At 45.3% G+C, this 19,781-nt stretch overlaps 1 protein-coding gene and 1 long non-coding RNA gene across 4 annotated transcripts in view; one reads left to right on the top strand and one right to left on the bottom strand.

The window, feature by feature from the left end:
• MAPKAPK3 (MAPK activated protein kinase 3) overlaps window positions 1-19,781 on the top strand; it is a 127,047-nt gene that overhangs the window by 20,853 nt on the left and 86,413 nt on the right. The gene's annotated exons all lie outside the window — the stretch shown is intronic.
• On the bottom strand, window positions 9,838-12,308 carry LOC136018276 (uncharacterized). The gene is made up of 2 exons (XR_010614328.1): window positions 11,852-12,308; window positions 9,838-11,242 (listed from the first exon to the last, which is right to left on the bottom strand). It is a non-coding gene; the product is annotated as an uncharacterized LOC136018276 (long non-coding RNA).

Below are 19,781 nucleotides of genomic sequence, written 5' to 3'. Positions count from 1 at the left end.
TGGCTCTGCAAACGGGAAGAACTCCCTTGGCAATGCCACAGTTTGTTAGTTTGTTTTGGTATTTGGTCTATTTGTGTATGTCTCCTCTTTTGCAACAGAGCTAATTGCAGACCTGATGTGTCAGAACTCATACGGATAAAGTCCTGAGCAATCCGGTCTAATTGGAGGTTATCCCTGCTTTGAGCTAAATTGGTGGACTAAATGAAACCCAGACATCCCTTCCAAACTCAATTACATTGTGACAGACATACTGAATTGCTCTGGTGCTGGTTGTAGCGCTCACTTTTTAGTGCCTAGCTGTGTAGTGAGAAGCTGAGAGTCTTTGTTTAGTCACTGACAATTGTCTTTCCCTTTAAGCCTGAATCTTCTCCATGGTAGTTTTCAGCAACTGGGTGTATTCTGGCATGTTTGCTGTATTCTTCAGAATCAGACTTTGTGAATTCTTGTGCAAAAAAAGGACAAGATAGGAGAGAAGGGGCTGGGGAAAGCAAAAGAGTCAAGGCCCAAGCACAAGACAAGCCTTTAAAAGAACCTCTCCCTTAATTATACATAATGGACTTTTGTTTATTTGTTTTTTACTTCCCTTTGAAGTCCTGGGAACTGTCAGAGGTGGGTGAAGATTTGGCTGGATCATAACATTGATCTTGTTGGGCAATTTAGGGGGTGATTTTTAAGTTACCTTAATACCTGCGGTTAGTTCTGAACACACCAAGTGCCTGGACTGCTTTTAAGGTGAAACCTCTAATTTGCCCGCTGAGATTCCAAACCCAGATTTTTTCTACCTCCTTCTACCCTTCTCTGAGACCAGAAAATGCAGTTCTTCAAAGAAGAACTTTGAAGAATCATTTCAGGCTCTAACATAGGAATATCAGCAAGAGGTGTAGGCAGGGATCTGTTTGGGTTGGGACTTGAAGTGTTCCGATAGTGAGATTTAGTGAACACCCTGAGTTCCTGGCTAGGATTGATGGGCCTGGCTTCAGTCCACTGGAGGTATCTGGGGCAGTTGAGGCTGGCAGGTCAGAGGGAGTTTGTGTCTGGCTTTGCACAGGATGGTTCAGTGAAGGTGCTGGGTGGAGCATCTCAACCAAATACTTGATTGAATGCTAAAAGCAACAGTTCTGTGAGTAGTTTCTTGTTGGGTAGCATGAGGTATCTGTACCTCCCAGGATTTAAAAGCTTTTCAGTAAATGCAGTTGTTCCTCTGACCCTTTTCCATTCTTTTCTCCTCTGGGCTCCACCTAGGAGAGCTCTGCCCCAGAAGAGACACCCAGTAAGATATTCCTGCTCCTTTCACTGATGGTCTCTTCCTTTCCTTTTGTCCTTGCTGGAATCCCCCAGGCAAAGTGGGGTCATAATCCTCAGCTGCCAGCCTTCATCATGATCAGCACTGGGCAGAACCCAGGTTCTTATGTTGTCCCTCTGCTGTTTTCCAGCCATGATGTTTTTCTTCCATTTCTTTCACATCCATTTTAGGAGCACTTCTTCTAAGGTCTAAGTCTAAGCCCTACACCCAGTCAAAGAAGTGGGGAGATGCTTTGCATGCCAGAGAGAGCAGAGTTCTCACTTGGGGGTGGAAGTGGGTATTAGTCCCTGCTGCTACACTGACTCAGTGGCTGTTGTGCAACTGGAGTCCAGGAATCTGGATCCAGAGTAAGGTAAGTGACTGATGGTCGTGCAAATCAGCAGGTGCAGCCTCTCGGAGTGGAAGGATTTATGGGCTGTGTGGCTTGCAAGAAACCATTGGGTAGTGTTTTAACAGACCGAGCACATCTGAATTGGAAGTTGGGAGTATTTGCATGACTGTGACCTCATTGAAGATAAATCTAAATAAAAAGACTTTCCCAACTAATAATGTGATGTGTAATTACCCAGAGTTGAAGGACTTCTTCAGTTAAGCTTGGGGAATGTTTATAGGATAAAAAATAAATTAGAATTAGATATTCTTTAAGAAAAGTGCTTTATATGAAAAGAACTGTGATCTGCCCCCAGGAAAGAGGCATCTTCGCGAAAGCTGATCGTTGTTCTGTTGTGAAGACGGTATTAGGAACAGAAAAGTAAAAGCAACGTGGAAGGGAGAGTGGGGTGCAGTTAATATAAATGAGAAATTAAGTGCAGAAAACTGGAAATGAAAAGGAAAACATAAAATTATCCTTGCCTGCTGTCTTCATGGATGAGAGAGAATTTAAACATCCTGCTTGAAACAGAAAAAGAATTGTGTAAGGCCTCTTTGAAATGGAAATGGTGCAATTGTTAATGATGATGAAAATAAGTAGAAGCCTTTAGTGAGTAGTTCTGATCTGTGTTTGGATGACAGCAGAATAATACACTAGAATCACAGGAGGATAATGAATTAATTTCTAAATTATTAGGCCTCAAGAAAAAAGTATTATAAAACACTGACTAGTAATAAGCTTTTTAGAAAGTACACGTTCAGATAACTTGCAGACAGGAGCCCCAGCAGCGGTGTTAAGGAGATAGGTGTTCTGCAGATGGCAGTTTTTAATGCTGGGAAAATCCGGGACATTGGATTTTTGTCTGGGGTTTCAATATGCCAAAAGGGATTAGTCAAAAAAACAACTATATGGGAGTTTAGAGTGAAGAACTTTTCCCCTGGCTCCTTCCTTCTCTGTGGCTGTAGGGATGAGCTCCTGGGGGGGGATTATCTTTCTGTGTACCTGCTGGATTTAAGGCCTCTCGTGACTTGCAGGCCAGAATGACACTTCAGCTCCTTTAGGAATAGGTTGTTTGTAGCTATTGAATCAAAATAGAAAATAAATGAAAAGACTCTGGGTCAAGAAAGGCCACGGTGTGCTGCTGGTTTGAGGGGGAGGTGAGCTGGCTGAGCTTCAAAGCCATCATCCCCCCAAAGCAGTATCAATTTTGGATTAAGTGTCAGTGGGAGGTGGTAGCCCGGTGGTTATTCTTGGATGTTCTGCTCATTGGTGAGTTAAGCTCCTGCTCAACTTATGAATTGATTTCCTTTGAAAATGTTCTGAATGATGGTGCAGAGGCTGAAGCTGTAATTCCTCTTTTGATGGGCTGGGAAGGGAGCGTGGGGTCTGTACAGCTTTGAGCCTCCCTGCTAAAGCAAAGGTGTGCTCGCTGTTGAGCTTTTGTGCATGCTATGACCCTGTCCAACTGCAGGGCTTGGGTGCTTTGGAGAGAGCATGCCTGGGAGCTGAGGGAATTCTCCCACCTTTGCACGTGCTCCAGAAAAGGATTTATAAGAACGATAGGCAGGTCTTTCTATGTGCTGGCTGTGCCTCCACAGGGACATGTTACAGGGGTTTGCCTGCTATAGGTGCAAGGCCTGGATGAGATATGAAAGCCCAGACTGCTCCTACATAACAAATTGCAGCATAAAAGCGTGAGATGTTGCCCCAGGAAGCTCATCAAAGGTACAGGCATGCACCTGAATGCCACTTACCAGCTAGTTCATTTGAGTTCCTTGCTGCAAAAGCGTGCAACAGTAAGGAAAAGCCTGTTCAAAAGAACAGCAAGCCTTTGGGCAGAAAAAGAAGGCAGGGCTAAGAGTGAAGTGTTAAACTAGTTTACATGCTGATTCTGCTTTGAGTTGTATGATAAGAGATACTTATTATCTATATGTCTGTATCCTCCCCTACCTCCCCATTGGCTTTGCCTCACAGCTTCTCATTCATCTTCCAGTACAGCTCTGCTGTTCTCAGCTCGAATAGGTTCACCACAATGGCAGAAGTGGTAATCCTGCTTCTGTTTCCTCACTGTTCCCTTGATCAGAAGGTGACTTGGCTTTTCTTAAAACACTGCAGTGTGTTTCCCTGAATTGCGTGACATGTGTTTTTCAAATGTACTTATGTCTCCAGTGAGTGTTTTGTAATTTAAGAGTAAATGATTTCTTCTCAGTCATCTTCTAGGAAATGCCCGTATCTGTGGATATCGGAGAGGCTTTTGTGTTGCGAGGTTAACTGAGGGGCTAGGGCAGTCCATTTGTGAACTCTCACACTTCCCAATTTGCACGTGATAGTATTCAACACCTTCCATCACAAATACGATTCTCTGCCTAACCTTTTGTTCCTCCTATCAAGCTGGTATCGGCAATGATGATGTGAAAGCAATATTAATTATTAGACAAATGGAAGGAACAGAACTAGGAATGGAATAAAAATGAATTATTAATATTTATGAATACTTTATTATGCTGTAATGTTTCATGGACCTGCATTCAACTGCATCATACAATAAACCCTTTTCCTAATGTAGATTTACATAATCAATTCTGAGTATCTGGAGCTTCCAGTGTTTCTTAGATTCAGCTTTAGAGCGCAGTGCTGCTTTTCGACTGCAGGTGATGAAGGAGAGCTGGCTGGGCCCTTCCTGCTCATCTGTCTTGCCTCAGGCTGAATCAAAGGCACAGTGGCTGATTTAGGTTTGTGCTACTGTTGTCTGGTTCCTGTGTCCTATTTCTCTCCGTACTTTCTCACTTTCCCTGCTCTGTTTTCACCTTCTGCCCCCTGCAATAGCAGGGGGTGAGAGTATGAAAACAGTGCAGGGGAGCTCTTAATCTTTCTACCTCATCTGTCTTGATCCAGTAGCGATCCCATGCTACACAGGAGAAATTTGCTAAGAGAGGTCAGTAGCTTCTACATGTGGGAAGTAAATTCAGTCCTAAAACGTCTTTGGGAGAGGCTGTTTAGAGGGCATTTCCAGGGACATGCTCTGCACATGCCAGGCTGTTATATCTGTTTGCAGAACAGTTGCATACAGCATGAGCAGAAGAGGTGGGGAGATACAACTGACCTCTTCTAGGGTATTGCCAAAGGTAGAAAATACAGCTCTAAAATACATCTGAAAAGACCTTCCTGTGACTTAGCTCTGCGTGCGTGGTGTCTTTGCGTGTCCTAACTGGCACTGTGAGGCTTGAGGTGCTGATGCTATAGAAATACATAAAAATGATGCTTCCTTGTATTCACTGTCAGCTGCAAGCTTTGACAGTTTCTGAAGCATTTCAACACTTCTTAAATGTCTGACTCTTTTCTGCTTAGAAAGTATTTTCTTTGTCCTATTCTTCTAGCATTTAGCTTAGAATGTGAAGAGCTCTTCTTAATAGTAATACGAAATCTAGTGACACAAAAAGAAGATATTTTTAAGTGTAATTCTCTTATTCAGCCCCCCAGTAAAAATTAGAGGATTAAGAAGAAAAGAAGGAAGAAAATGGAGTCTTCTAGTTTATCTTGTAAGACTTCTTAATAGTGAATTTGAACAAGTGCAGTGCCACAAGTTCCTGCCTTCTTTTCTTGCTTTGTTAAGTGCTGCTGCAGCACTGTTGCTGCCCGTTGTATGCAGTTTGTACAGTGGATTAGTCTTCCAGTCTCTGCTTTCTAAACCTGTTGCTGTTCACAAAAGCCACTGACAGAAACAGGTTAGCATTATTGCAGAGGTACTTCAGACAAGTCATTTCCTTCATCTATTAAGGATGAGGGGTTCAAGGACGTTCTTATTGTACAACGAATTGCAGACCATGACAGTTACATCTGCTCAGTAATTCCTTGTGCGTGGGCTGTGCTCTCTGAAGTGTTTCATGCAATCCCTAGCCTGGGTCACTGAAGCCACATTTCATTTGAACAAGGGTATATTCAGCTGGCCAGGATGAGTGTTTGGAGTTGAAACTCGTGGTGGTTTCCTCCTGTCTCCATGGGGCTGATTACCACACATTCCTTTCTTTTAATTTCAGCCCTCTGCAGTTCTAGGAAAAGGTCCTTGATTAAGTACTGAGAAACCAGTCTATTTGCAGGTCTAATTTTGTTGCTTCAATTACATTACTGTATGCTAAATATAGGAAGGCACCAAGCAAATCCCCAGTTCCTGGACTGAACAGGGTGTTCAAGAGCACTGAATTTAAATCTTGTGGCTTGGGCCGCTGTTTAATTCTAGCTAATGAGCCTATTTCTCATAGAGTGTAAATCAGCATGTCCACATTGATTTATGGACAAGTAGCCAGGTCATCACAGTTTCACACAGCTAAAAATGAGCCTAGTGCCCAAGTCTTTGCTTGGGTAGCAGAGATAAATGGTGTGTCATGCTGGTGGAGGTCTTAAGTCCCAGAGGGACAGGAGAGCGCTTCAACATCTTAGCTGGTGTCTGAGAACCTAGAAATCAGCAAGTGGAAAATATCTGACAACCTGTAAGCTGGTCTTGTAGTTTGCTGCTGACTCTACATTGCTTTCTGTGCTGTTCCCTGGGTGGGTTTTGGTTCTATAGCCCCAAAATCTATGAAAGAGAACAATGAAGCCTGCTTGTCTGCTAAACATCGGCATTGCAAGGAGCTTCAGAGTCCTGTGTAAATGCAGATTTGCATTTTCCTTCTGTACAGCAGGTGAAAAAACACATCCAACGAACAGAAAAGCACAGCATTTTAAGTGCATGGAGCACTTGTGTTAGGTGAGAGACTGATTGCACTGGAGACAGACGTCTTATCTGCTGAACAGCTCCTGTGTATCTCAGGGAGCAGCTCCTCCTGCAGTGCCTCTCGCAGCCGTGGCCCTGTCCTGGCGTGACCAGTTGTTAGTCTGATCTGCTGTCTGGCCCATTCATTCCTGGCCTGTTGGCCAAGATGCCTGGCAAGGGAGCCTGTTTGCTGGGTGCTCAGCTGGGGCCTGTGGACACACATGTCACAGCCTTTCTTTTGTTTTCCTGCAGGGAGACTTGAGTCTGTATAAAAGATGGTGTAAATTCTCCTCTAGCTGCACTGCTGCCTGCAGACTGCAGCAGGATTTCTCCCTCTGTTCACAGCTCTGTGCTGCTGCCTTGTATTTCAAGGTCAGCTTGTGAAGAACAAACTCAGCCTGATTCCTGTTTTCCTTTTGTGTGTGCCTCGAGGCTCTCCTCGCAGCTGATGACTGCTCTATTTCCCTGAATCTCATTCAGAGTACTGTACCTACAAGCCAGATACTTGTCATCTCTAAAAGATGTTTGTTTCCACAGAATAGCAATGAGGTTACCGTCTGCTCCCTTCACAGTCAGCCAGGCTGGGAGAAGTCCAAATATCCAATCATCCCTTGGAATTTGTATCGCATGAAGATAAAGCAGCCAAAAATAGTTTCCATGAGCTGGATGGTTCTATAGCTTTCTGTGTTTATCTAGCAAGAAAATGTTAAGAAGTACAGTAGGTCGTGCACTGAAGTGAGCAAAATCATGGGGCGTGTGGGAGTTCATGGAGACGAGCTTATCATTTATTTATGAGATTAACTTAACCTCTCTCTGCTTAAGAATTGCCTGCAGTTTTCTTGCATTGCTCTTATGTTTATCTGATAAAAGGAAAAATCAGCCCAGCTGTACTGTGAGGAATTAGAGATGCTGAAAGAGGCTTTTGGGGAGGGGAGAGAGGAGAGTTGCACAGCTCTGCCAGAGCCTTATTTTTTCCTGCCTTCCAAGAACAGGGCTGTGTTCCATCTCCTGCTGCCCCCTCAGCTGGTGCTGGGAAGAGCAGCTGAGTTTAGCTCACTGTTCCTGGAAGTCACTGAGACACTGAGCATCTAGAAACCAGCATTTTCTGTAGCAGGCTCTGCCTGAATGGAAAAGATGAGCTGATCTTCATCCCCGTTGTTCGCTAGCCTGGATTAACCCTCACTGCACCAAGACAGGCTACAGAGGCTACAGAATGTGCTGGTTTAGGAAGGGACAGCGGCTTTCTTCCTTCACTGAGGCTGTGTGCCTGGAAGCTGCTCTGAAATACAATGTCACATCATCAGCCAAGTGTATCCCTGATGTAAATCAGGTTCCCTAGATATATTCTGTCATTTACTATTTCTTCCCCTTGCCTATCAGATTTGTAGCAGGAGCAGCTGTTCAGCCAGGTGGTGGCCAGTGTCCTCTTGGGCTCCACACTTCAGTAAGGAGAGTGCCTTTTAGGGTGCAAGGAACTGCTCAGCCACAAAATCCCCCCAACTTGTCTTGGTTAAGGCATACCTTGAGAGGGTAATTACAGGATGGTGCTGGGTACTGGTACACAAAGGGTTTGATAATGTGCTTTTAGAACCATATAAAGACTGTCCGTGCTGTAGGGTAACTTTCAATCAGTTAAATGAAATTACTTATATGAGGGTCTGCATTTGTGTTATAGATAGGGAGGAGGAGTTTGAGGTTTGTAATCTTGTCATTTGGATTCTGTTCCTTGCTGCATGATTGGGACCAAGTGCTGTTCTCCTCTGCTTTGGTTTGCCCTGTGCAGTATAAGAGGTACTAATAACTGTGGTTCAGCTGGGATTGTGAGGGTTTATAAATGCCTGTGAATCCCTAGGCAGAGATCTCTCTGGAAACACAAACCATTAGTGGATTCACTGGAAAGACACTGGCTCATTTGCTTCTTTCTTAGGGTGACTCAAAGCTTATTATTCCACAGCTCTGACTGTCACAGCTGTAACCCCAGTGCCAAATTTATCTGAGTTTGATGCCTGTGATGAATCTGACAAGGTCCAGAACACAGTTTAAGGTGACCAAAACATAGCAGATATGGGCTTTTCTATTGCTATTTCCATGGATGCAATTAGCTGAAAATGAGTAGTCCAAAGGCTTTTCCCTTTCAATGTTTTTGGCTTTCTTTATTCAGGGAAAAAAAAGGAAATCTATTCCTTTCTCTCTGTGTCTGAAAACAGTTTAGACTCCTCACTTGAGGCTTGCCTTGCTGCCTTTCAAGTTTCATGCTTCACATTCAGCAACCTGTAGTACTGCAAAGCAGAGAAGAGGCTGTGGTGTGTGAATCCTGTCCAAGAGTATGACCTCTTGGGAGGGAGCTGAGTGAACAGCCCTATCTCCTGCCTTCTCCTGCCACCGCCGAGGAAGCACTGTGGTTTGGTTAGCTGCCTGGACAAGCAGCGGTGGGGAGGTTTTTTCTGCATGAGCACATTCTGGGGCAGTGTAACAGCACGGTGCTGGAGGCTGCCCGCCCACCCACCCTGGTGTCTGCAGGGTGCTGAGGTGCTGTTGGGGCAGCTCCCTGCGTGCGTTGCTCAGCCCTCCCGTTGCGTGTGGTCTCGTTTTAGTTTGTGCAGATTCTTGCTGCAGCGTGGGAAGGTGCCGGAGCAGTGATGCTGATGAGTGTAGAAGTTTCTCTGACTGCTTCAGTTCCTGGAATTGATCTGGGCCAGGCAGCATCTTGAAAAACAGTAACTAGGAAAATAAACTCTATCTGCTGATGCGTTGCTATCAGCACAGATTCAAAGGGGAAGATGGAGCTGCTGCAGAAGAGTGCAGACATCCTGCATAGGGAGGAGGTGTCAGCAGCTGAGCCAGGCTCACAAAACATCATTTAAGCAAAAATCCAGGAGTACCTGCTTGGCTGGACACAGCTTCCTCACTGTACTGTGTCCACAAGGTGGGTGAGTGCTTGCAGGGGGCAGAAAAACTAACACATGCTTATAAAGCAGGATATCAATAGTTTCAGTCCTTGCTCCATGGCCTTACAGATGCTGCCTACAGGAACAAAATATACTCCTTTTTCTGAGGAACAGACTGATCACAGTGCAATAAGGAATTACAGTATAGGATCTCATTGAACCCATTATAACAACCACAAAGGTCCACAAAATTGGTTTTCCATCAGCCTTGAGTTTTCATGGGTGAGGAATAAGAATTTCCTTTGATTTGAGTTTTACGATAAAATGTTGCTTTTCTGGTCCCAGAAGCTGTAGGGTTGGTTGCCTGGTTGCTTGCTCCCTGCGTGCAGTTCCTGTACACAGCTCTTCTTTCCAGGCTGAATAGCCCTGGGACATTAGGTCATAGGAGCTGTGACATTTGTCCTAGAAATACCATGCTTGAACCTTAAAGTACTCATTATTATTTCCATTACCAAACTATTCAGCATTTTGCAGTTTTGGGATGCATTTATTGTTACAGGCATATACTGTCCAGCAGCCAACACCCAGGGAACTTGCATTCAATACCAGTGAGGCAAAGAAAAAGGGAGAAAAGGGACCTGGAGCCCAAGAGGCACAGTGGGTTGTCTCAGGATAGCTGACAGGTTGGGGAAGAAATAGAAATGGGCTTTAGGTCTTCTGAGTCTCAGCCAGCATCTTCACTGCCCCTAAGTTATGGGTAGAAGCCTCTGAAACTGATGGTTCAATCACGTCCACCTCCTGACTCAAGCATAAAGAGCATAACAATTTGCAGTTGAAAGGCTATATAGTATTTTTTAGTGACATATTGTGCATGGTTAGGACTCTGAAACAGTGCCTGAAATACAGCGTGTATCTACTCCAGATGGGCAGAGTGTCTGTGCCCCTGCAGCCCCAGAGCCTACTTGTGTGGTGGAGTGTGAAGCTCTCCTGGGAATGTCAGAACAGTCCCTTCTGAAAGTGATGCTTCTTGGGAGTGGATTATCTGGGTTTCCCTAACCTGTGCTCTGTTCCTGACTGCTGAGTGGGTTTTGACACCAGTGAGTTGGGACAGGCTGGGGCCTCTTCTGACTCCATGGCAAGTTTTTGTGCAAGCCCACGGGTAGCAGCAGTGTGTCCGTGCGCCGGCTGTGTCTGTGCCAGGACAGCGAGCGCTTCCTACTCTCCTCGGTCAGGGTCAGAAGTTACTTTGCAAAGGCGAGGTTTTGTCTCCGGGGAGCAGAGGGTTGGAGTTTGGGAGTTCAGTTGGCATCAAGCTCCCAGAGGTGCCTGGGAGCATTACTTGTACAGCAGAGGTTTCCAGAAGTCTGCTCATGCTCTGAGACCCTTGTGCACCAGGCACTGTACTGACCCAGGCAAAGGGTGGACCTTGTGAGTGCTAATGCTGCTTGTCCCTGTGTTCGTGGTGAAGAAACAGGGACAATCCTGGATGGCTGAAAGAGAGTGAGTTTTGTGTCATGTTCCACCCCCCTGCTTTAGGGCTCTGGTTGTTTTCTAGGAGTAGCCTTTACACAAAGACTCAGAAATGGCAACTCTGGCTCTGGTGTGTAGTGAGAACTCAAATTGGATGGTGGCCTCTCCCTCAGTGTAATGTTTCTTTGTTCTCTCAATCCCAAGGGCATTTTGTTTTCACTGTACTTTCCTCATCAGTCTGAAGTGACTCTACCTACAATCTTTCCTCCATGCTCTCTGCCCCCTTGCTTGGCCTGCACTCTTGGCTTCTTCCAGTATCTCAGGCAGAGCTGTCCCTGACTGTCCCCTCACCAGTCCTGACTGTACAGTCTTCCCCTCCTTGTCCTCTTCTTTCTCGAATTCTGTCTTTGTTAAAGCCTCCCCTCTGCTTTATAGCCGGTTCCTCTGTGGCTTTTCTCTGCCTGTGAAAAGAGAATAAACAGACTAAGCGAGAGGTTTGCCAGGTCTTTGCTGTGCTCCTGATAAATTCAGCGCTTCTGTAGCTGCCGGTTCTGCTGCCGGTATGGGCAGGAAGCCCAGCATCCCCCTCCCACACGGTGAGCTCACAGGGAGCTGTCGCAGTTTATTCTAAGAAATCAGCTAATGTACAGTACTCGGCAGACGCACCCCTCCCCTGGGAGGATCAGCAGAATTAGGATGTGCAGCAAGTTATCTTGGGGATTACACAATCTTATCACCTCCTCCAGGGTGCCAGGGAGCAGAGAGCACCAGGCCCTCTGAGTCACACTTCCCCCTGAAACAGGTTTCCTGACTCACTTCCTCCCAGGTTTCCTTAGGTCTCTGCACCAACATTACAAGCCAAAAGAGAGTGTCAGAGACAGGGAAGTCAAGGCAGCCACGGCCTCCAAGCCATGGTAGTGCCTGTTTCACATTCCCTATATCTCCTGACTTTGGGTGGAAGGCAGGGCTGCTCAGTTCCTGTGCTCTTGCAGCGCACAAGAGCCACTCATTCTCAGTGCTGGGGAGGTGGTGAGAGTTTTATTTGGCCTTTTAAGACAGCTGGGACTTACCAGAACATTTTCAGTTCCATGGCTGGCTTGTATTTTTTGACTTGCAAACACCCCTTTATATATCTACAAATGACATGTACATGAATGATCGCCTCTGTGGGACCGGCAGCTTGTTCTTGTACCATCTGAGTCTGGAACAGAGAGAAGGGGTAGGAGTTGGGAGTGGGCAGAGCTGCTGTGGCACAAATCCTGCCCAGCACCCGATTGGTTGCCAAGAGTAGATGATCTGGGCGATGCAGGTGAGCTTGCCTTGCTGCTGGCTCTTTGAGAGCTGGCTCCAGCATCAGGGGGATGCTCTGGTAGTTGTTAGCTCTCTGCATACTTACTGGTTTTCTTCAAGCCTCTGGCTCTGGATTTGTAATTCTCTCTCATGATGAGATAGTCTATGATTGTTTTATTCTTTGTTTTATTTTTAACAAGTTCTCAGCTGTTGTAGTGACAGGGAAAGCTTGGAAACTCTGACTTTCCAGAGGATCAGTAGCCTGAAGGCCAGTAACCAGCCGAATGCGACTGTTCCACCCTGACACCTCTATTACTAGCGTTTCAGTCTCTTGATTTCTTGAGATCTGACTCCTGGGTTCAGAGCACTTGGAATAATGCTCATGTCACTCACCTACTTCAGTGGAGTGGGAGGAGAGTGGTGAGTTACTGGAATAGCTCTCTTCAATACCTGGAAACATTCTTTCTCTCTGCATCACAGCCTAATTTTGGAGTGCACCATGTGACATAAATTGAAGTTCAAGTTGCTAGTCATCCCCAGGCCTCAATTTTGTCAAGCCTTTATATGAGAGAAAGGATCTGTATGAGGTCTAAAAGGTGCTGCTTATCTTTGCAGTGACCTGACTGGCAGCATGCGTTTCCAGGACACGTTGATAGGAAGTCAGAGCCGGGTTTGGTGTAGCACTCCCATGCAGAGCTCCAGATCAGGCTGTAGCAGCTGGTGGACTTCCTGACATCTGCCCCTGATACCACCCATGTGCACTTTTAAGTCAGTAATATAAGTTATCCTACTGACCTGCTAGCTTGGCTCTGCTCTCTGCTGTTAGAGGACACATAAAAGTGAATAGGCCTTTCATGTTTTTTAGTATGACTTCTCTGAAAACCTTAGAAGGAGCTTAAAAGAGAGTAAATGTGACACCCAGTTCCCGTGTTTACTTGCATGCTTGTAGTTTGCCTGCTAGACAGGAAGGGGAAGTGTGACAGTATGAGACTCCAGCTGGGACTCCTTGCCTCCTACCTGGGGTGTGTGGTGTTGAATGGAGATTTACTCACACTAATTAGTGCATAAATTGTCCTGGGGAACTGGATGTGGGTTAGTTCTTTGGGAAGTTTGGCTTTCTGTATAGGTCAGTAGGATGGCATGTGGGACAACCAAGCCCCACTGAGATGTAGGCAATTTATATTCTGCCTCACAAATTAACTCTTTACAAGAGATTAAATGCTTTGGACTGGGTAGAGCATATTGTTTTCTGTTACTCTGGTAGCAGACATGATAAGAAGGGGGTTTTCTTCTTTCTTTCCCTTTTTCCTTCCCCTGTCCCCCCTTACCCTCCAAGCATCAGCATATGCTGCTCATCTTGTTAGCTACTACTAGCCCAGTAATGCTGTATCCCAGCAATGATGTCCCTCTGCCTCAGCCAGGAGATAATAGTCATACAGAAGCCAGCAACTGTACTCGTGCAAGAATCATACAGTCGAGTACTGGTTTTAGAGAAGGAAAGACACCTAAGGTTGCCCAGCTTTGAGTTTTCAGAAGGGAAGAAAAGGAGAGCCTGCAGCACACCTGTGTTTGGAGAACAGGAGTAAGAGCACTGGCCTCTGCTTCAGGCAGAGGGAGATGGTTTGGGGAGTCTCTGCAGCAGGGGAATAGGAGGGGCCTGTTGTGGAATATCCCAGAGAGTGTCAGGTTTATCGCTTTTGAGAGGGAGGGATTACGCATGTGGCCAGATCTTAACAGTGAGCATGTGAGAAGACTGGCATCTCCTCTTGGAAATACGTAGCAGCTGGTTACTGTGCCCATTCCTCTGTGTGTTGTGTGACTGTATTTTTCCATTTCTTTTTGCTCCCTTTGATTGACCTACAATCTTTGGCCTTTAGACAAAAAAAGCCATAGGATAGAGTGATGAATTCCTACTAGGAGTGGCATAGGAGAAGCCTGACCTAACACAGCTGGTTCTACCGCAGGCCCCTCTTCCCCTGTACTCCCACAGCGTAGCTTGTGTGGGAGTCAGGTGGATTGAAGAGGAAGGAATGGCTTGGATGTGACTAGCGGAGGAGAGGCTCCTCTGCTAACTTTGGAAAACAACCAGCTTGGCCCTAGCTGTCCCACGCTCAGAGAGGTGGAAGGATTTCATAATAGCACCTTGTCCATTCTTCCTTCCCCCTCTGATATTCCCGGGTACTATCCTGGAATGCTGGGAGTTCATCCCCTGTCTCTGAAGATTTCCTTTTAATATATCTGAGAGTTAAAGTAGTAGTTTTACATTCTTGCCTTATGCTTATGGAAAAAGTCCTTGCTTGGCAGCTCTTGCAATCTAAATAACGCAAGATAAAACCACAACAGATAAAACACAGGGCACGAATCACAGGAGGGGTGAGCGAGAGGACAGCTTAGACGTAAAACAGTTCAGACAAACTGAACCAATCTATGGTTTTTTTCACAGAAAAGGTTGAAGTTGGTCACAAGGGAGAGGACTTTCCTTGGAGGCTTGCACTGATTTCTTAGATCTGGTCAGAATAGAGCCCTTTGCCCAGCTGCTTCCATGCCTCAGTCTGCTAAACCTGCAGAAGGGGAAAGTCTGTGCAGCAAACAAAAGGCAGCTTTGACGTCAAGACCTGGGACTGTTGCCCTGACACTGGGAGGTGGAGCACAGAAAGGAATCCACAGCTAATAGGCCCTGGACTGGAGTGCACTTTGGCAGAGGGACAGCTACTACCCCTTCTTTCCAGGAACAATATTGTTTATTTCTATCTCTCTCTCTGGCTAAAGTTACCCTAGTCAGGTTTCAATTCACCTGTCTCTACCATGAAGTCATCAGCGCCCAGGCAAATCTAATATGTAGGCTCCCTGTTCTCCATGCCCTCTTCCCCGAAGAGCTACGCTGCATATTTGTTTTGTTGCTTTGCTTTGATGAGTTCATGACCTCAACTTTCTCTTACTGAAGCTCTTGCTGGTGCAATGTAATAAGCGCATACACATGCAGTTCGCTCTGTGTGTGGCTGCATGCGTATGTGTAGATGTTCAAGTGAGGATCGTTCTTGCCCTCGAAGGAGGAGCGGTCTCTGTGTGTGTGTACATAGAACTAACTGTTAGCAGCAGCAGGTTTATTTCAGATGGCTCTGTCCTGAGGACCAAAGCTTTGTTCTGGGAAGTTTCAAAGTGTTGCAACACAGTGCGGTAACAACCTGAAGTTCAGTGGATCAGTTACATGGCTCTGGATTTGTTCAAAAAGGCGCTATTTTTACATCAGTTTCAGGTTGCCAGCCTTTCCTGGGCAAATTTTACAAACTGTTGAGTCATGGATCAAACCTTTAGTAAACTGTCCCGTATTTTCTGTTCTGTTCGTCTTTCCTAGCTCTGCAGTTCAAGTCGGTGCATAATCGCCCTCTGTGCACTTAGGAACACTGTGCAGCCTTTGAAAGTTTAGGAGCTGAATCCCAGCCAGTGCACAGGCTGACAAAGGCACCCTCAGGTATAGCTGTGTTTGGATGCATATGACCCAGATGAAGGAGAACTTCACTACTAGCTTTGGAAAGCTTCACTAGGTAAATCAAATGCAAGTTTGTCTCAGAGTCCTGTGAGTTGTAATCCCTGGTCACTTGTTCTTCAGGTTAGCTAGAGGGAGAAACCTGTAAATAAGCATTCCCAACACAGCTGCTACTTAGGCTGTTATAGTAACAGACTTTTCACCAGCTCTTATTTAAACCCTTCAGAGATTTAAGATCACGAAAGTGCGTTGCCACTCTTTTTCTGTATGCACACGATATGAATGAGAAGTCTATGAGATATTAGTGGTGTGAGAGCTTACAGCCCTTTTTGGGTCTGAGATTTTTGAATTAAGTTCACCCCTTTAAAATACATGAGCTCATTTTTCCATTCAGTCAGTTACTCAAGATTGTCCCTGGTGAGATCTGAGTTGCTCTGCTGTGTTGGCGGTCATTTGCTTCCACCTCCCACTTCAAATTCAAATGTTAAAATGGTGGAGATTATGAACTGAGTGTTCAGCAGCCTCTCAAATTAAGGAGCATTTAAAATGGGGGTATTTTTCCCTCCAGTTCCTAGTACAAGCCTGTTGCTCTTATCTTACAACACGCACTTGAGGATCTGCAAGTTTTCATCTTGGTTCAGAGCTGGCTGCTTTTTTCTCTGTACTTCCCTAATCTGAATTCCTCACTGTGTATGTGTTGTAAGAGTTTCTTTATGTGTCATACTACACAGAAGCCAGATCCTAAGAAACAGTAAAAGCTTCTCTTTAAAAAATGAGTTTCCTCTTACAACCTTTTGCCCCTGCTGTATGATCAGTGGTTGGCAGATGAGTGATTCTGCTCTTGACTTGTCTGATTTCCTGGAAGAGCCTGGCTGCTGGCTGAAGTTACTGCAGGAAGGAGGATGGGAGGGACTGCCTTGCAAAAAGGCTGGTGGCAATTAATGGAGAAGAAAGAGTTCTTGGATCTAGTTTAATTTCCCCAGCCTTCCCAAGAAAGGGAGGAGAATGAATGCAGCTCTCCAACACTGCACTGTTCCAGCTGCCTTCTGCCCTTCCAGATAGGCAGTAGCTCAATGTTTCCATATTGAGCAACAGAGAAGATGCTCTGGTCTGTGTATAAAGTATCTGAACACTTTATGCTTTGGTTTCTTGCTTTGTTTTCCATTGTGTTTTCATTAGAGCTCATATTATGTTGTCACTTAGAGCCTTTGTTGTCTCTTTAGACTGCACTGTGAGGAGAGAAGGTGCCACCCAGCTGTTTCAGCAGTGGAGGAAGGGAAGGTGGAGCACTTGGAGGCACAGGAGAGGACTTGAAAGATGAGCACACTGTCTGGGTGCTTCTGATAAACAGATTAGCAGTGAAGTAATTACCACAGGCACTGCCATCACTGAGAGTTGATGCAATTGGCTTGGGTCAGGCTTTCAAGGGTTTTAGCCCAAGTTCTGGTCCTAGCAACCCCATTGTCACAGTAGAGGGGAAACTTGGTTGATAAATTGGATGGCTGCCCAGCTATGATAGCTGTAGCTGGGAGATGAGAATGGGCAAGTAGAGAATTTCTGAGTATTGATAAAGGAAAATCAAAACCCTGTTTGGAAACCAGGTGTATGGCAAATCATAGAATAGTTAGGTTTGGAACAGCTTTTCATTTTAAGCTAGCTGGACAGAAGTAGATGATGTGGAGTAATTAAAGCCCAAGAGATGAGGCTGTGACATAAGTAGTTTGTTGGGGAAATGCAGCCGATACCTTAGCGGTAGATGAAGAAGTTAACTGAGAAATGGGCTGTTTCTTTGGACAGACTTTCAGTGGGTTTCGTGCTCAAACTCTGAGAACCCAGAAGAAATAGGGAGAGGCACGGAGAACAGCAAGAATGGGGAAGATGCTTTTTGTTGGTTTTATTTATCCATTTATTTTTACCCATGCAGTGGTATGAGATCAGGCAAATGACTGACTGCTTTGCAGTGACTGTTCCTTTTAGTTTAGAACATTTGTGCATTTATGTTGAGATCAGAAATAAACAGGGCAAATAGTTGAGGAGGAAATAGAAGATATTGGAAGTCCTCTTTGGAAGATGGGTAAGATGGGGAGGGAATGTGCGATAGAAATTAAGAAACTGAGGGAATTGTGAAGCCTAGAAATCAACTGAGGAGCCACTTTCTTTTAAAAACAAAGAGCGGAAACAATACAGGGAGTGAAAAGGGTGAAAACAGCAGCTGTGAATGAAGAGAGTGAGTGGAATATGGCCTGAATAAAACTTGGAAAAAAAGCAGCATAAATGTGTGAATTGATGTGGTTTTTAGTTTGATTCTGTATGTTACTGATTTCCGTGGTTCCAGCTAGTGTCAGACTGTTTGCTCTTTTCCAGCTTTACATTGTGTGTAAATGTGTGGGAGCTTTTGTGACAGGGGCTGGGCATACAGTGCAACCAGGGTTGCTTTGGCCTCAGTGAACGTTCACAGCATCTTGCTGTCCTTGGCAGGACACAGCTCCATCCGCTGTGCTGGGGGCAAAGTCTTCTCTGGCCCATCAGGAATTCACGGTTCCTAAAGTCTATTGCAGACCTACTCTCTTCTCCTAAATGCTTCCTTTCTTACACCTCCACCACATGGGATGTAGTGTAAAAGGCAGGTTTCTGATGCTGTAACAATAATGAGTGAGTTTCAACACCATCTTGAGGATTAGATATTATTTATAGTTTGGGCAATTAGGCCTTATGGCTGCAAACAGAACTAAAGAGTAAGGAAGGAACATCTTGTTCAGCTGATCAGCCATTCTCTGAGAAAAGGTGGAAGCCCTGCAGTCCTGTCATAGGCAAGATAAAGCAGTGGCACAATTAAAGCTGTGGAGAAAGGAATTAAGGACAGCCATTTTTCAGACTTGAGTACAGCTGCATGTGCAAATTGGCAGCAGCGATGGTATACGCTGTATCAAGAGGTGAATACATGGAGGAAGAGTTATGTACTCAGTTTTGTGTTGCCTGGAGGGTGGGATCACGTCTGCTTTGTTTCTATTATATTTTGCTGCTGGGATTCAAAACGGCACTGTTCTGGCTAGCAGAACTGGGGTGAAGAGCAAGCATAAGAAATAGCTGGTTTTCTAAATAGAAAAAAATGGTTTTCTTGGAGTGCTTCCTGCATCTTCTCTCATATCAATAAAATTACCAATCCTCCATTGCCCAAGCAAGAGTTAATTTTGCTCTATTGTCTATAACTTAATAGCAGCTTCGGTTACAGCAACTGTAACTTAAACAGCAGATTTAAGGTGTTTTCTGTGTAGCTGTATGCTTACCAAAAATGTGGCATGTTTATACCTCACATGCTATATGTCAGTACTGAAGAGGTAGGTTACTACTAGGCGCATTGTAGTAGAGCTGAGTAGAGCAGCCACCTTCTCAGAGAATTGTCCTTAAAGGTGTTGCCCAGCTCACCTGATGCTGTTCTCCTGCCAGTCTAAAAGGGATTTTTGCTTGCATCATGTCGGTGCAGTCAGAGGGGGTTAAGAACAGGGTTAAACCTTTTCACCTGTCTGCCATCTGCAAGAGTCTAGGATCTGTTGTATTGTAGTCTCAGTTTTAGAGATGATTACTCAAGGAAGCTGCCTGGTATTTAACAGGAGGAGCTGAATTAGGAAGGAGTAAATATAGCTCAGTATGTAGGTAGGAGAAGGAAGAGCATCACCTGTCATTCCCCTCCCAAGGCATTCAAAGACCCAAAGAAACTGTTTGCAACTCATCACTTGGGGTCCTGGTTGTCAAAACTTAACTGGCATGAGTAACTCAAAAACTTCCCATCAGAAAGTCCTCCTGACAGCAGGCTTCCTCTAATTAGTCATCTTTCATGGATGTTAGCAGTAATCCATGGAAACCCCCCCACATTCTGAGGACTGCAGCCTGAAAACCACGTAAGCATAAGACCGCTTGGTGATGCCTCTGGTAAAATCTGTGTGTATTTTCTGATGTCTTTTCTTCCCTTTCTGTGTCAGAAAGGGACTTGAATCTGAGGGAAGTCAGACTCTGCATTCCCATGTGGTCACTGTGGTCATTGTGCTGCTGGGTCAAAGCCAGTGCAGGTTTGTCCAGAGACAGTGCTGGCGGGACTTAAGCGTCAGCTCATATCCTTCCCTATCTGGCATGTTCTGACCTCAGGAGGTGTCTCAGGAATGTGGGGTTTTGCCTATCATTCTGTGCTTGGGTTGAAGGGGTGGTTTTCTCTGCAGTTGTTTCTT

The sequence above is a fragment of the Lathamus discolor genome, chromosome 7, assembly GCF_037157495.1.
Source record: "Lathamus discolor isolate bLatDis1 chromosome 7, bLatDis1.hap1, whole genome shotgun sequence".
Classification (NCBI taxonomy): Eukaryota; Metazoa; Chordata; class Aves; order Psittaciformes; family Psittacidae; genus Lathamus; species Lathamus discolor.
The sequence above is the reverse complement of the archived record's forward strand: the minus strand, read 5'-3'. Positions and strand labels throughout refer to the sequence as shown.